The sequence below is a fragment of the Saccostrea cucullata genome, unplaced genomic scaffold (assembly GCF_032062105.1).
Source record: "Saccostrea cucullata isolate Sc308-1 unplaced genomic scaffold, CSIRO_AGI_Scuc_v1 ctg1805, whole genome shotgun sequence".
In the NCBI taxonomy this organism is placed as follows: domain Eukaryota; kingdom Metazoa; phylum Mollusca; class Bivalvia; order Ostreida; family Ostreidae; genus Saccostrea; species Saccostrea cuccullata.
Window position 1 is genome coordinate 20,256 of NW_026937667.1, and position 6,442 is coordinate 26,697.

Below are 6,442 nucleotides of genomic sequence, written 5' to 3' on the forward strand. Positions count from 1 at the left end.
TTGTCTTATAGTACTCTTCAAAGAATTTTGATGAACGACTAAATTATAGAAAGAGTGTACAATTTGTGCCAATAATTCTTAGAGAAAGTAAAATATGTGAATGTGTTTGTGAATATCATTTTTTTTAATGAAAGGATGGGGAAGCGTTTTTAAAAGTGTGTGTCGGCGCATATCCGTCATATGACGTTATTTAGGTGCGGCGACTACCATAATCGCACTTTGTATATAATTCTATATTTTGAAAAGTATAAATCAATTTAATTTGAATTTTTCAGGACTGATTTGAAATAAATATAGCTTCCATCATGTATAATTTTGTTAATTTACGTCGACTAGGAGCAATTTTATCGAAGTTGTGACATTACTTTTGGATCAGCCCTCGTATTTGAAATTTGTTTTGTATATTTATAATATATGTACTAAAGAGTAGTGAAAATTTCAGAACACTGTGATTATTTTTCACACAAGACAACTTGTTCACGATTTTACCGGACAACCCTCGTGTATTTTGTTTGTTTTAAGAAATAGTATTTAAACAATGAAAATTATTGATTATTATGTCAAATTATGCAAATGCATTTGTTATTGAACTTGATGATAGATAAAATATAATCATGCGCACAGTATATATAAAAAGTAAAGACTGTATATACATGTATTTTCTTTTTATTTTCTTAAAGAGGCCTATGCTGGGTAGTCATGGCCATGATCATACGAATTACCATTTTCTGAGAGACTGCAGGCAATCTGGATACATTTCCTTTGTTGAATATGAAAAAAAACTCACGTATTCATGACTGGTTTTTCTCATTTTTTCAATGAAAATGACATTTAAAATACAGTTTTTCATCTTGTTTACCTACCAATTATGACCCGAAACACCTTATTTGACCAAGCTAAATGTATGAAGATTAAAGAAATTTATTCCTTTAATTTGATAAATCTGTACGAATCTTCTCAATGTTCGCTCGCTCTGTGATCGGGAGGTCGTGAGTTCGTATCTCGGCCGCGACTGAAAATGGGTAGCAACCGTTCCTTCGCCATGCGCTCGGCATTTTGAAGTGAAAGTTACGGGTCCTTCGGATGAGATCTTAAAAACCGAGGCCCCGTGTCAGCGGCAGGCGTTGGCACGATAAAGATCCCTCACTGCTCGATGGCCCTGAGTGCCGAGTAAAGGTCAAAATTTGAAGCCCTTCACCGGCATACGGTGACGTCTCCATATGAGTGAAAAATTCTCGAGAGGGACGTTAAACAATATACAATCAATCAAACAATCTTCTTAATGTTTGCAATTTTCATCGCTTAATGTAATAAATTATTAATAGTTGGCATTCTCAACTGCTTATGCAAAATTGCTACTAAAAGAAACATAATTTAATAAAGCGGTTGAGAATTTCAACTATTTATGCAGTATTTTATGACATAAATCGTTGCATTGAAAAGCCCACTTATAAAACTAAGTGGCTACAGTGCATTAAATCAATTATTACTCTAACTGATTGAATTGAGGAACATATCAATTAACTAGAACAACAATTAAGGGGAATTCTCGCCTTTAAAAAAACTTAAACCCCCTGCAAAAATAATTCAGCATTAACTTAATGCTATATCTTTGACGTTTTGTCCATAATCAATCTTCATCCTCATGCGACATACGAGGGCTGTTCAATAAATAATATCCTCGGTGCTCGGAAAGAAGCAAAAGACGCTTTTCAAGGATTTAATCTTCATTATTTTACTTATCAATCTCTCTTAATTAAAACACATGTCCGTAACATTTTGTATCCAATTTCTGATTGTTTGTAGAACTCAGTTTTGGGTATGACCCTTAGTATACTGGAAAATGACAGATCCAAGGATTTCCCGGACTTGTTTCTTCCTTATTAAAGGTGTTTTTTCAAGTTTGGAAATAGAAACAAGTCAAAAGATCAAAGATCTGGCGAATATTGTTAATGTGAAAAAATATTAATTATCAGTTTATCCCGAAAACCCCTTTACTCTTCAGGACATGCGGGTTTGGAGGCTGTCATGAAGAAATTTAATGTAGTGGATTCCTGATTCTGGGTCATTCCTCTAGTTAACCTTTCGATTTTTTTGCAAACAATTTGCTTTCTAGACTCCTCCAGAAATTAAACTGTCTTATCGAATACGAATTTGAACACTAATACCACTAATATTTAATAAAATTGCATATAAATCTGTCTTTGTGCTCTTGCAATTCTTTGCTCTCACTAGACCTTCGCTGTTTTGTCAAGTACATCTTATCGTAAATTTTGCTTTGAGGATTTTAAGCAATAGATTCAAGTTCCATTATCCGTTTGAATATCAAAACAACATGGAGAACTCCAATTATTGATATATTTTTTAAAATGGTAGGACATCTGTACACGCTGTCGTTTTCACTTATTTTTCAAAATATAGGGTGACCTTTGAGTACTAAGCTTTTTTACCGTCAAACGTTTCTTTAAAAAGGTTTAAACTGCCCCCGATGTGATATCTATCAAATTTGCTATGTGTCTTAAAGTCAATCCTACATCATCAAGTATTATTTGGTGAAATTTGGCAAACATAAGTTGTTATAATTTTTGTTGGCAAGGATGGTACCCATTTTTGATGCCCATTATATTATTTTTTTATCATTGAAATCCACCTGCTTATTTGTCTATAAAACAGGCATTGGTTGCTGTAAATATCACATATTTCAGTGAATATTTCTTTTGGATTCTTAACAAGTTTTACAGGAGCTTTGATGAAGCTTTTTTTTTCTCTCTCGAGTTTACCGATTCTTTACCATTCATTGATAACGCAGTGTCTCGAAAAGCCCTTGTTTCCCAGCTTCTCTCAATGAAACTATGTAATGAAAAGTGGTCACATGAACTGTTATAAATTCATTAAAGATTCAACTATTAGAAAAAGTAAAGTTTAATGTTATATGATATCTGTATTGTATCTCATACAGTTCAGGACATTATTTATTGAACAGCCCTCGTATATCTCCGTCAACGTACTCATTAACTTTTTTTTTTTTTTTCACACTTTTTTCCTCCCTAAATTTTGATCAATCTGATTTTGATTTTTAAGTATAGGTTACATAAAAAATGTCGAGTATGTACATTGTATTGAGTACTAGGATACTGGGATACAGTTTCATAAAACGTTGAAATCGAGGATGAAATTTCCTTTCTTCATCCAATAACAATACACATCCTTTCTTCATCCAATAACAATACACTTCCATGATGTAAACAACTTATCACATACCTGATGACGCCTGTGCCATGAGATAGAAGTTGCAATCGGACGGGTCGGAGATTATAAGGAAAGCTGTCAAGTTACTCTCTACAACCATCAATTGAAATTTATGTATGATTTTCTTGTAATTGTACCTTGTTAATTTTTTCAAAAATATTACATTTTACAAAGACAACCAACGAGCAATTATTTAGTAAAATGAAACAATAAAAAAAATAGTTTTGTCCTGCAGAACTGTCCACTTACCTATGTCTCGAAATCTAAATGATAAAAAGAAAAATTAAATGCAATGGCTAATTAGCAATGTTTCATCGTGAGCAATTACATGTAGTTGAATAAAAAAATACAGGATAACCATGTGTATAACTTTATTTGTTATTTACATACTGAACAGCATTACTCCAAGTGCAGTCGCATGTCGTTGTTCTTAAATGCTGCAAATTGTTTCGAAACTGTTCTGAGTGTAGGATGTTATACATTCATGCATAACGTAGACAATATAAACATTCTAGATTTGTCCAAAACGGCGATTTTCATCGCTAGGGTTTATTTCAGCTAGAGGACTTATACAAATGGAACAGTGACACATGTACAATAACATTTCATCAGGTTCCCATTTCTTTACATCAATCAGAATATTAAAAACAGTGAAGCAGTGATATATTAGTGTTAACCAATATATCTGATAAGTTCTCTAAATCAGGTGTGATTATTAAAAAAAAATATCAAGGAACTTTAGAAAAAATTTGAAATCTAAAAACTACACCAAATTCAACTACCATTCTAAGAGTATTGCATAAGAAATACATGTCTCTACCGGGTTCCCTTTTTCTGTTTAGGATCACAGGTACTTGTGGACAGGACCCCCCACCACTATATAGTTAACTATAGTGTTTTTTGCGAGGGCGATCCCACCGCTGATGTTTAAGAGGTAGCAGTTTGTTTTCCTCCTAGTTTGTATTGTTTTAAGGGACTTTTGAATTTCATTACTATTCATTATATCTACACTGTAAAAAATGCGCTTAGAAAATAAACACTTCCGTTACGTACGTGTTTTGACAAATAATACAAAAAATAAACACTTCCGTTACGTGTTTAAACACTTAGGTCAAAACGTGTGTTAAATTGTGTTTAAGGGCTAAACACTTAGGTCTAAACGTGTGTTATATCTAAATGATGTTAAGATTTAACACATGTTTAGATATAAGTGTTTAGAAATTCAACACTATTCTGTGAAGTGCAGAGTTATGTTAGCTAAAGAAGATGGATTAAAGGACGTGAATGCTAATCAAAGTGATAACCATGAAGAGATTGTGAAATGCATTTAAAATGCAACATTACTGCGATAAAAGGTATGTTAACTATTATTTTTATTTTACATAAATTGACCACGATGGGCTACGTAAATAGACATGCGTTTGCACATGTAGTTGTAGATCAAGATTCCCTTCGGTTATATTTTGTATTCCTGAAATCTAGAAAGGAGTACATTATATAGAATGTCAATAATATCTATAACGGTATCAGTACTAAATGGTGGTTAGGTGAGGTTCAATAAAAGTAGCACAATAATAGCTATCAAACAATATCAAAAAAGTTCATACAACTCCAGCCAGTGAGGAGCATATTTTGATAAAATTTGAATTTCTTTCTTACAGGATATGGTTCACATCGAACTTGAAAGCAAAAATACACGTATCAGAGGAACTGTTGTCATCTGCACCTTCACAATGACATGCCATCGATCTTACATTTTTCAACACTTCTTACTTTCTAGAGGAAACTGAGTTTTGTGAAGTCTGCTGCTTTGAACAACCTAAAAATTTTCTCAAATAATGGCAGTGGATTACCTACTGACTGTCACGGATGAAAAAAAAAATTATGCGTGTGTTGCTCAGTGAAGAATTGCTGGAAGTTAAACTTGACACAGACATGAGGAATAACTGCTTGCTAATCTGATTAAATCAAAACCAGCGTGTACAAATAAATATTTAAAAAATAAATATATTTAATTTAAAATTCTTATTGAATAAAATTTAAAATGTAAACAATTGTCTTTTTTCAGTTTTCTCGCAGGAAGACAATGAAAACATCCAAGTAAACATGTATCATAACATGTTTTGTAAAGTGTTTAAAGTCTAAACATGTAAGTGTTTAGGCTCTAAACACTTTCCGTTACACGTAATGAAATTCAATGTGTTTAGAATTTCAATGCATAAAAAAGTGTGTCAAGAATGTGCTTAGGAAAGTGTCTATCATCTAAACACATTTTTTACAGTGTATATCCCATCAAAGAGTACTAAAATGCATTATCTAAGAAATCCCCTTGGCATTCGGTAAACAAACTACAAACAATGTGATTATGAATAGAACGTCTCTATTGTATCGAAAATATTGAATATACTGGGGTGTTATAAGTTGAGAAAATCACACATTACCCTGTTTACTGTTATAAAATAAACAAAATTACACCCAATCGTTTTATATTATTATATACATGCATAGATATTTAGAGATATGTTTAAGTTCTGGATAAACAATAATTGCAGAAAAGGTATTTGTAATTAAAATCTTTAGTATTTTCCATATACTATTCTTAGAAATATTTATCTTCCTTCAATTTTATTTTGAAACAATAAGAACTAAATGATAAAATCAATATCTACATAAGGAATTTTGTGCCGTCAAGTTGACTCATTTTTCTATTTTTTAATAATCAGTTATATACTTTATCTACCTTATCTTCTCAGGTAAGTAATATTTAATTTTAAAAAACAGGATTCATATTATGAACTGCAACTGTTTCCTTAATATTTCAAACTTAAATTAGAGAAAAATTCGACCCGTTTTAATTCTAAATAAGAGGGAAAAGAAAAAATTCTGCGGTTCTAATACTATTTTTTTCTTCTTTTTATCCTCTATATAATCTTAAAATAATAATTTTTTTAAAAAGTTTACATGTATCTCTAAATTCTGATAAGGATGCCATCGATGTTTTAAGCTTAATGTTTCTGAAGCATGGTCAATAAATTTTAAAAGGTTTAGCTTTTTTAAATAGATTTTGATCAAACGAGAAACTGAGAAGCTCAAACTTGAACAGAGAAAAAATGAAGATACTCTCAATACCGTAAAGGACAACTTTACACAACTCAGCGATGATTTTCAAAGGGGTTTAGTACAGGTCGAAGAA